Source organism: Camellia sinensis, chromosome 8 (assembly GCF_055761805.1).
Source record: "Camellia sinensis isolate YWXY chromosome 8, ASM5576180v1, whole genome shotgun sequence".
Taxonomy (NCBI): Eukaryota; Viridiplantae; Streptophyta; class Magnoliopsida; order Ericales; family Theaceae; genus Camellia; species Camellia sinensis.
Window position 1 is genome coordinate 90,927,249 of NC_138968.1, and position 12,227 is coordinate 90,939,475.

Here is a 12,227-nt window from a genome sequence, read left to right on the forward strand (position 1 = left end):
AGTCTTTCCCTTATATCACACAGTTACTTAAAGGTAATGACAAAAATCCAATAGAGATTTTTCCAAAAATAAAAAAATAAATAATCCAATTGAGATCAAGAAAAGATGTTCCTTTCATACAAGAACATGCCACAATTCACAAAATCAAGCTTCATCAAGATTTTCATAATTAACAAACATCAAAATAAATCCTCAAACCCCAACCTTCGTTTAGTTTCGGAATGAATTGGAAATTTGAAACTTGTATAACAATTGTATATAACTGAGATAAACAAACACAAACATAGATATGGACATAACTACATATAAGAAGGAAGATTAAAGAGAACTTGAAAGTCGAAAGTCTTGGAAGCTATCGCGCAAATAAGAAGCAATAAGAAAATCATCTTTTGAAGAAATATCGATCAGTTGAAGCTTTTCCATTTCAAGATTGTTCTCCTTCATTGCAACAACTCCAATAGCGTGTCAAAATTCCACTAAATACCTGTATGTGTATGCGAGTATATATATGCATTTAGAGAGAGAGAGAGAGAGAGAGAGAGAATTTTGAATTTCAAGAGAATAAAAGTTGATTAATGAATTTAATTAAGAAATGAGTTACAAAAATTTTGGAAATGACTGATCTGACAAGAAAAATAGATACTGGCAGACCATTTCCAATCATTTATTAAATTTTTTATTTGATTTTAAATTTGAATAAAAATTTGTTTTTGATATGGGTTATTCTAATTTTTTATTAAATTTTTATCAAAAGTTTTTTAAAAAATGATTTTTTCATCTTAAATTTTATTAGTCTCTCCATCTCAAAATATTAAGTCTTTATTTTATTTTTTATTGTTCTAAAATATAAGTTATTTTCAAAAATTAAGGACTAAAATAATATATATTTTTTAAAATATAAGTTATTTTCAAAATATTAGTTCTTTATTTTATTTCAAAAATTAACTGTACTACTCTCAATAAAATGGTAGAGAATTGTCTAGACTAAAGTATAAACTGCATCCTCTCATTGAGTAACAGTATTACTAATGGGGTCTGTTTCAGTTTTGGTGGCATTTAAAACTTCATGCTGTTGAGCGGAAATGAGAACATTATCCCACCATCCCTTAAGGATGCCTGAAAATCCATTAACAATGAATCTAACTATCTGATGGTCAGAATTATTATTTTGTTTACAAACAGTGGCATACATAATAATCTGATGTATACATTCAAATATCTGATATTCAAAATAACCATCTATATTCCATTCATAAATGGTTTTTCCATGATAAGAGTTCTGGCCATGAAAGAAATCTTCTTCATAAAGAATATCCTATGTTGTAGGTCTATGATAATAATACCTGTTGGAGCCTTGTGAGGCTGTCTTGCTGGTTTGTTTTAGAAATTTGATTTTGTTAATAGATTGCATATCTTACATATAATGAAAATTATTCTGGATTTCATAAATTAATGAAGGTGTAACTATGTCGTCATCATCCTGCTGGATTTCTGGAGTTTGTTGAGTAGACAACATGTTAATGGACTTACTGCCTGGTGTCGATTTTCCTAAATTTAATTCATTCATTTTCTTCAAAAAGGTATCCATAAATTCATTATCCTTTTGAACAGAGTGTAACTTAAAATTAGTTACTTCTAAAGGTGGTTTAATATTTACTGGTTGAAGAGTAGAGACTGGTGGCGGGACCAGTTGACAATTTTTAAAAGTGTCAATGGTTTCCTCGATACGAGTCAATTGTTTTCCTACTGTTTGAAAACATAAATTAGTATAATTATTCTATTTAATGAGTGGTACAATATCTTTCATCTGTAGTGACTCTTTTTGAGCCATTCTGGAAGGAGTTTCCACATTTGCAGTGATGATCAAAGGCTGTTGTCAAACATCACTAGATGTTAACTCTAAAGACTGCAGTGGTGGATAGACAGATACTATGGCTTAACCACTTACTGTTGTCCATGTTCTTTGGATGTTCTCCAGGACATTAATTTGTTGATTTGGTATTATGTCCATGACTGTACTAAATTCATAATACCATTTAGGAAAAGGTCTAAGAATTTGATACTTCTCTAAATGAAAATAATACTAATTTTTTAACTGTTGAAGTTGATACGTAGAATGGTTATTAAAATACCATATTCTAAATTCCTGATATTTATCTTAAATAAAATCATGGTTAAGTTGGTTTCTAATTTCACTTCCTGGTGTAAAATCCATTAAATTTCAAAATTCATATCACTAGCAATTGGGCTCTCAGGCCTTCCGATTTCATATACCCCATGAGGAATTTGGTTGGTGGATATGTGAATACCCTGGATTAGAGTTTCAGGAAGAGGGTTAGGAGAGGACTGACTAGGAGGCCTAGAAAGCATTCCTTGATTTACAAATTCTATGGGTTCAGACATAGAATGTCTAGAGGATTCAGGTAAATCGACTTGATAAGGCAGATTATAGGAGTGATGACTCATACTGAACAAGCTTCGACTAAGAGGTCGTTGAAATTTAAGATAAAAATTACCTCCTTGTGTCTGAATAACATCATATAAGGTTTGTCTGATGATTGGTCTGACTACTACAACATTATTAATTTGCCATCTTTTTGGAAAAGTAATATTGTTCCAAGGAATCATTTTAGGAACAGCTACCTGTAGACGTCCCCGAACGCTCCCGGGAGGGTGAGTCCCGTTCTGTTCATTTGGGGTCACTACAGCTCAGGACTCTCAAATTGTCACGGTTCTAAATCTGAACCAAAGAGTCCAAATCCGGCAAATCGTTTTGAGAAAACAGATTTTGAAAGAAGTGCCAAACATGGACTACTTTGCTAGATACAGAGTCGCCACCTAAATATTTTATTTTGGGAAATTTAGGAAACCCTGACTCGTTGCCTAAGGCCACGTGTCCGTCATCACCAAAGTTGCCTCGGCTCGGGAACTTGGGTACGATTGGGGAAGGTCACTTCGTGAGCACCCCCGCTCGCCCGATCAAAGACCGGCCTCTACTAACCATGATATCTATTTTTGAAAACATTGTATGTTCTTATTCCGGTTATTAGCCTAGGTTACTATGTGATGCGCACAGCATACACGTATAGACTGAGTCGCCTGAATTGGAGCAAAACATTTTATGTTTGTTTGTTTGAAAATGGTTTGGTGGTGCTACCCGCAGGTAGGCTTAAAATGCAGATTTTGCCACCCTCGGGTGGGCTTAGAAAAGATGGTTTTGCCACTATCTAGTGGGCTTAAAACTCACAGTTGATGATTTGTCCCAATCCAAATAACCCAACCTTCACCCACAGGCATTCAGGCAGTTATATAACATAAGCATATAGCCTCATGGTAAGCATGCTATTCAGGGCAGTCACTCACACGCATGCAAGGATGCTAAAGCATAAAACTTACCAAGTACTCCAAGCCAAAACAGAAGCTATATTAGAAATCATGCATGATCCTAAGTATACAGAAATGCCTAATGCAACACATGCAAAAATGCAAACTATAGTAGGCTCGGCTATTCTAAACATGGCATATGGAATGCTACAGCTAACATGTATTCAATTTGGAATTGAAAATACAATGCAGTTAGTATGATGCGCCGAGCCCGGTGCATGCAAAATAGATGAATGAATGCAAACATGCTATCATACTGTATGCTAATTGAAACATGCCCTAATCTAACCATCGTAAGCGGATAAATAAAAGGGAGAAAGACGTGGGGTTGGAAGACATACAACACACACACGCACACTTATTACAGTTATGCCCTCGCGCAGAGGGTCCGAATAAATATACAGTCCCAAATGAAAGAATAGTACAGTCCAAATAATGTACAAATTCCTATTTAATTAACAAATTAACTAGGAAAGCTGTAAAACTGGCGTGCAAGCCAGGGACTGGCTTGCTTCTGATGAATGATGTATGTTTAGGCTGCCTTGCGCGGAAATCCACTGGGATGCCCCAATTAGCCTCTGTTTGCACCTGTTCTTGAAATGCGTGCCAAGCCCCGAAAAGTTGCTGATTCTTCATTTTGCTGCAACAGAGAGCAGGAAAGGGGCATAGCAATGTATTTTCACAAATATATGCATGCCTCGATCCTCGTGCCATCAATCACGCATACCGAGGCATGATGGCCGAGGAGTCGAATTGCACAACTCAATATGAAATGAATGCACATGAAAACACAACAAAACCTAACTCCATCATGGATAATCCGGAGTGTCGGCGATTGGGGAATTGAGATACATTCCGTCACTCGAAGTACGAAATGTACCTCGTTTCCCATGCCCAGGCTAACTCCTATCCCGAACGTGATGCAATATGCATGACATGCATGAAATGCAACTAAGATACAATATTAACATACACAATGTTATGGAATGGCATGCACGCTACACGAGGTAATACACAACCGAGCATACACAATGCTATGGATGAAATGGCATACGCAATGCAATAATGGGCTTACACCAACATGAGAGAGCCTCAGCCACACTCACATAGGAGGCCATCAGATGAAAACAAGACAACTCGAAATGCGTGCACGCGTGCACGCAAACCGAGAACCGACCCTCAGGCATCGAAATGCCACTCTAATGAGACATGGCAAAGACATGGAATATGACATGCAAATATGCAAAAATCAGTAGCAAAATGAGGGGGAAAACAGCCCTGAAACAAGGCGAAATGACACCCGATGCATGGAATTTCTCCCGAAATGCAGAATTAGGTACATGAAATGGCTTACAGCTATACAAAGCATGCATAATTGGCACATGGAATGAAAAGACAGAAGCAAGGCAGCCCCAAAATAAGCATTTTTACAGTTCAAAGTATGGCCAAACAGCTAACAGAAACAGGGAAAAACTAGCATGCAAGAATGGTCCTAAATGCAAGATAAAGAAGAAACTCACAGATGATGCCCTCAAACAGATTAAGGCCCTTCAACAAAGTTGAAGAGGGGCCCAAAACATGATCTTTTTCAGTTCTGAAAATCGTCCAAAAACAAAAGCAGGTATGGCTAAGCTCTCATGCAAGAAATGGGCCAAAAGGTGGCCAAAGAAGCAAGTGGAGGTTGCTGGCCTTAAACACAAAGAGGCCCTTCGACAACATTGAAGAGGGGCCAAAAATAATACACTTTACAGTTGATGGCCGGACCCAAAACAGTATGCACACAAGCCAAAAATATCATGCAAGATATGGCCAAAAAAGAGAGATATAACACAAAGTATATAAATTATGCCTCAAACAGTGAAATACCCTCAATTAAACATGAAGAGGAAGCCAAAATAAGACTGTTTCCAGTTCTGAAAATCACCCAAAAACAGAAGCATAGTAGGCTAATAAATCATGCAAAAATGGGGACCAAAAGAGAGATATAACACAAAGTGTATAAAATATGCCTCAAACCATGAAAGACCCTCAATGAAACATTAAGAGAAGGCCAAAATAATACTTTTTTTAGTTCTGAAAATCATCCAAAAATGGAAGCACAATAAGCTAATAAACTATGCAAAAATGGGGACCAAAGATGGATATAAAGACAAGTGGCACATGAAGGTCCCAAACTGTGATGAGCCCTTCTTCAATGTTGAAGAGGGGCTCAAAATAAGCCTATCTACAGTTTACATCATGCTCCAAAACAGACCACATATAGGCTAAAAATATCATGCAAGAAAATGGCATTCAAGGAGGATAATGAAGAAAGTGCATCAAGAGGGCCTCAAAAAGTGAGAGGCCCTTAAGCAAAAGTGAAAAAGAGCTCAAACGAAGGCCACTTTCAGTTAGGGCCGGAGCTCAAAACAACAAGTATATATGGCTAAGAAAAGTTGCAAAAATAAGCCAAAAAAGAGGGAAATGGTACTCACCCTTGGAGACAAGTCTTTGGTTGCTTCTTGGCTTGAGAAGTGGTGCCTCTTAGCTGCTGGAAAGCTCCCCAAACTGCTGGAAATAGGGTAGTGGTGGTGGTGCTTGGTGGTGATGAAGAAATGAGGTGTATGACTTAGGAATTTTTGAGAAAATAAGAGAGATGGAGGGAGATATGAATGCAATGCTTGAAGCAATTTTTTCTAACCCCTAATACAAATGCTGGCAGCTGGTTATATGGACCAAGGAGAGGGGGAGCATAGAGGGAAAGAGTGGGGGAAAAGGAGCCAATTTTTTCCCCAAAAGCTATCCCCCGGATACAGATCTTTTTGGGGGACAACAACTATACAGCTGTAAAGTACACATTGCAAGGATCATGACCGGCCACTTTTTGGAGTTGCAGATGGCCGGCCGGCCACCTCCCATGGCCGGCCGGCCAAGGGTCAAAAAGGTCAACAAGATTTTCTTGCAGGCCACCACAAATTGGTGTCCTCCCATGTGTTCTCAACACAACCCTGTGGTTCAAATTTGGAAACAGTGAAACAGGAGAGAAAACAAGCCATTTTTAGGGGGGGTCAAAAGGGTCAGGTGGAATTACTGGCCGGCCACCAACTTTTGCTGTCCTCCCATGTGTGTACAACACAAATATGTGGTTAAAAGTTCAAGAAAATGGCTCAAGATTGTTCAACATTGGCTCGGAAGTGAGAAAAAACGGGCGTCGGAGGGTACCGGAGGAATATAACTGGTTGCTGTAACAATTGCTGGCCTCCTACCCTTCTACAGCCTTCCTGGTGATGAAACAGAGGTACCTGCCAAAAATGAACGAAAATCGATGCAAAACGAATGCTCGGGGGCCAAAACGCGTAGTTCGGGGTCCCGAAAATTGCCTGTTAAACACCGAAAGTGGCATTCGACCATGAAGTGGGTCTCTCAGACCTCAGTGTCCCTCAAAAGGGAGTAAATAAGGAGTATGCCCAAAATCAGAGCAAACAGAGATGGTTAGGCGGTCCCGAACCGAGGCACATGGTCAACAGTCCCGAAAAATCAGAAACCGGGCTCCGAAATGGGCAAAACGGCCTATAGCCACAAAATGTAGCCCACGGCCACTGAGAGATGGTCTACGGGACCTCTCTCTCCCCTCAGGAAAAGAAACAGAGAAAACCGAGTCTGGTTCGCAAACCGAGGCAAGGCACAGAAGAGGGTTCGGAAGTCCGGAGGCAGGGCTCACGGCCGTGACTCTGAAACTTCTGAACGAGCATGATATGCAACATCACCAAGCGCTCAATCGGTGATGTCTGAGTCTTAAGGTCGGTCAAAAATGGGGTGTTTACAGTTGCCTCTCTTTGACAGAACTCGGAAGTCACAAGTAACGGGAGTGAATGTCAAAGCCCAGAGACGACCCATTTTTGACAAGGCCGAAGACTTAGACAAACATACAAGATAAACAGAGATGTGCCCGCAGGCATGCCCGCAGGCAGGGGGCAAAATGCAACCGAAAATGCAAGAAGCCGAAGGTAACTCAATGATCATGCAAATGCAGCAAGCTGTAATGAAGCAAGTATTCGCAAATAGATGCAACAGTTTTAAGCAAGAATGCAAAGCAACAACTACATTTCATGCAGTTAAGAATGCGGAGGATTATTCAATCCTCGCCACGTCTCACACGGAGAAGATACGATACCTGCGCGATTCGTCTGGTCGCACCAGCCTCAAATGAACCGTACATACAATATCGTGCCTGCAAAAGAGAGAAATTCAACAAGCACAATATGCTACCAACATATATTCAATGTGATTCCGAAAGTTTGACACACGCAGTGCCGGCGAGTGAATGCATCGCGATGCGAGAAAGGAACGTGCGTGGCAACGCATGCTCAAGCACAGAGGTATGGTAATATCAAGAAATGTGCATAAAAATGCAAGTATGCTCATGAGAATGCAAGTTATGTGCATGACAGTGCAAAACGAGCATAAATCAAGGTGCCCGTTTGTTACGAAATAACGAGCAAGGAAACGCGAGTTTCGGCGAAGGCGACTCGATCACGGCCTCCAACTCACTTCCTGGAAAGGCTACAACACATTCAAAAAGGATACATCTTGATTTCGATGAATGATGATGAGCCACATGTCAGAACTTGAAGCTGAAGTTCCGGCGGAGCAATTTTGCGACAGAAAGTGCACTTTCCTTGAACTTTTTCAGGTCCCGGGGACTCCAATCTTCCTCAAAATTTGCAGAGAGCTAGGTGAGCATGTGGGGGACATGGACGGCTAGTTTTATGAAGGGGGGAGGTGGCCGGCTAGTTTTCCAAAAAAGAGAATGGCCGGCCAGTCAGAAAAGGTGGCCGGCCGGCCACCTGCCCAAATCCGAGGACAATTTGGTCTTTTCACCTCCTTTTCTTTATGCTCTCTCACCCAAACACTTTGATCCTATAAATGCAGCCACGAAATCTTCTCCACTTGCTTCCCAAACCATTTTCTCCCTCAGATCTGAGCTCCATACGCGTTTTCCAACGCCCCACGCAAGTTGTTTTCGCGAGAACATTCAGTTTCAAGCACTTTGAACTGATTAAATTTTAGTTTCGGGGCTTCTTTTCTCATTTTCGCCACTTGAGGTGAGTTTGTCTCAATATTTGGAAGATTTTCTCGGGAGTTGACTTTTGTTGACTTTTTCATTTCCCGAGAATTGACTTTTGTTGACTTTTTCCAATTTTGGCTCATTTTTGCTCCTTTTGTAGTTTTTTTCGAAATGGCAGGCAATTTTCCACATGGTGGAGGCTTTCCGGGTGCTGGGGATGATTTTGATGCCATGACCTTGCCCCCGAGGGTCCGACCTTTTATTCCCGGGAGGTACGCTCCGCCAGCACATGTCCTTCCCCGTGTCGTTTTTCGTCATTTCACTGATTTTGATGAGCGAGCACCTGGGGATCTACTTCTGCGGGAGCCAGAGCATCACCTCTCTTATGAGGCACGAGAGGTATTTACTTTATTTTCTGCATTTCTCGTGCATTTCGTGCCTTTGTCATGCTTGAACACACAGTTTAGCCTATGACATAGTACTTTGTTTGCATCCTGAACATGTAGCTTAAACACTTGAATTTCTAAACACTCGGCTCATTAATTTGTTGCGAACGCACGGCACACATTAGTTAAGAAGTGAACACGCGGCTCAAACACTGATTTATCGAACTCACAGCCCGAATTTGAAGGTGAACACACAGCACACACTGACTAGGAGTAGAACAGGCAGCCCAAACTCCGATTTTCTGAACATGCAGCTCAAATTGAAAGTGAACATACTGCCCACACTGATTTTCTGAACACACAGCCCAAATTGAAGGTGAACACACAGCCCACACTGATTAAGAGTAGAACACGCAGCCCAAACTCTGATTTTTAGAGCACACAGCCCAAATTGATTAAGAGTAGAACACGCAGCCCAAACTCTGATTTTTAGAGCACACAGCCCAAATTTGATTGTGAACACGCAGCCCACATTGATTGAAAGTTGAACACGCAACCCAAACTTTAATTTTCTGAACTCTGAACACGTAGCCCAAATTTTAGGTGAACACGGAGCCCACATTGATTGAAAGTTGAACACGCAGTCCAAACTTTAATTTTCTGAAATCTGAACACGCAGCCCAAATTTTAGGTGAACACGTAGCCCACATTTGATTGAAAGTTGAACACGCGGCCCAAACTTTAATTTTCTGAAATCTGAACACGCAGCCCAAACTTTAGGTGAACACGCAGCCCACATTTGATTGAAAGTTGAACACGCAGCCCAAACTTTAATTTTCTGAAATCTGAACACGCAGCCCAAATTTTAGGTGAACACGCAGCCCGCATTGATTGAAAGTTGAACACGCAGCCCAAACTTTAATTTTCTGAAATCTGAACACGCAGCCCAAATTTTAGGCGAACACGCAGCCCGCATTGATTGAAAGTTGAACACGCAGCCCAAACTTTAATTTTCTGAAATCTGAGCACGCAGCCCAAATTTTAGGTGAACACAGCCCACATTTGATTGAAAGTTGAACACGCAGCCCAAATTTAATTTTCTGAAATCTGAACACGCAGCCCAAATTTTAGGTGAACACGCAGCCCACATTTGATTGAAAGTTGAACACGCAGCCCAAACTTTAATTTTCTGAAATCTGAACACGCAGCCCAAATTTTAGGTGAACACGCAGCCCGCATTGATTGAAAGTTGAACACGCAGCCCAAACTTTAATTTTCTGAAATCTGAACACGCAGCCCAAATTTTAGGTGAACACGCAGCCCACATTTGATTGAAAGTTGAACACGCAGCCCAAACTTTAATTTTCTGAAATCTGAACACGCAGCCCAAATTTTAGGTGAACACGCAGCCCACATTTGATTGAAAGTTGAACACGCAGCCCAAACTTTAATTTTTTGAAATCTGAACACGCAGCCCAAATTTTAGGTGAACACGCAGCCCACATTTGATTGAAAGTTGAACACGCAGCCCAAACTTTAATTTTCTAAAATCTGAACACGCAGCCCAAATTTTAGGTGAACACGCAGCCCACATTTGATTGAAAGTTGAACACACAGCCCAAACTTTAATTTTCTGAAATCTGAACACGCAACCCAAATTTGAGGTGAACACACAGCCCACATTTGATTGAAAGTTGAACACGCAGCCCAAACTTTAATTTTCTGAAATCTGAACACGCAGCCCAAATTTTAGGTGAACACGCAGCCCACATTTGATTGAAAGTTGAACACGCAGCCCAAACTTTAATTTTCTGAAATCTGAACACGCAACCCAAATTTGAGGTGAACACACAGCCCACATTTGATTGAAAGTTGAACACGCAGCCCAAACTTTAATTTTCTGAAATCTGAACACGCAGCCCAAATTTTAGGTGAACACGCAGCCCACATTTGATTGAAAGTTGAACACACAGCCCAAACTTTAATTTTCTGAAATCTGAACACGCAGCCCAAATTTGAGGTGAACACACAGCCCACATTTGATTGAAAGTTGAACACGCAGCCCAAACTTTAATTTTCTGAAATCTGAACACGCAGCCCAAATTTTAGGTGAACACGCAGCCCACATTTGATTGAAAGTTGAACACGCAGCCCAAACTTTAATTTTCTGAAATCTGAACACGCAACCCAAATTTGAGGTGAACACACAGCCCACATTTGATTGAAAGTTGAACACGCAGCCCAAACTTTAATTTTCTGAAATTTGAACACGCAGCCCAAATTTTAGGTGAACACGCAGCCCACATTTGATTGAAAGTTGAACACGCAGCCCAAACTTTAATTTTCTGAAATCTGAACACGCAGCCCAAATTTGAGGTGAACACGCAGCCCACATTTGATTGAAAGTTGAACACGCAGCCCAAACTTTAATTTTCTGAAATCTGAACTCGCAGCCCAAATTTGAGGTGAACACACAGCCCACATTTGATTGAAAGTTGAACACGCAACCCAAACTTTAATTTTCTGAACACGCAGTCCACAGTTTTTAGAAGTCGAACACGCAGTTCATTCATTTCCTTTGCACGCAGCTTGTACATCACACTTTGAACACACAGCTCATTCATTTCATTAGCACACAGCTCATTCATTTCATTGGCACACAGCTCATTCTTTTCATTGGCACACAGCTCATTCATTTTTATACTGACACATGTATTCATTCTGAATGCAGGTTGGTTCTCGTGGTGTACGGGGATATGGCTCCACCGCCGCGAGGGATTGGTATGTTGAGCTCCCTGGGCGCCCTTGGGTGATGGTCTCCGATTTCAGTATGCCAGAGGATCGGGCACCTCCCAGTACAGGGTCCTGCTCGAAGGACCGGTTGGCAGAGCATGGTTCCTGGGGGAACGCTTTCTGCGTCAGGTATGGGGGTACGATTCTCAAGATCCTCCCGCGGCACCCCCAGCCAGTATGCGGACCGCTGATAGGCTCTCTTCCCAGGAGGTAGTCGGTGTCATACTGGGTAGTGATGCTTTGCTACATCTCGAGGAGGGGGACTACGCCACTTACCATCATACATATTTGATGCCTCCATTGACGGGAGTTCGCACCCCGATGACGAGGTCTGCTGGTACGTCATCCTCGAGCCAGGCCCGGGCTCGGGCTGCAGACGCCCCTTCCACCAGCAGGGCTGGTACATCGAGAGGTGGGGGTAGACCGGTTCCCCCGATTCCTCCGACTTATTATCATCCTGGATGGCCAGACATGCCGACTGAGCTGATGGGGTGGCAGTATGGGACTACCTCTCCGACTCCGATCCCGCTAGAGCCTCCGATGCCCGGTGATCGATACGCCATTGATCCCGACTCACCACTGGTACGCCCCATTGTTTTTCATCTATCATTCAAACA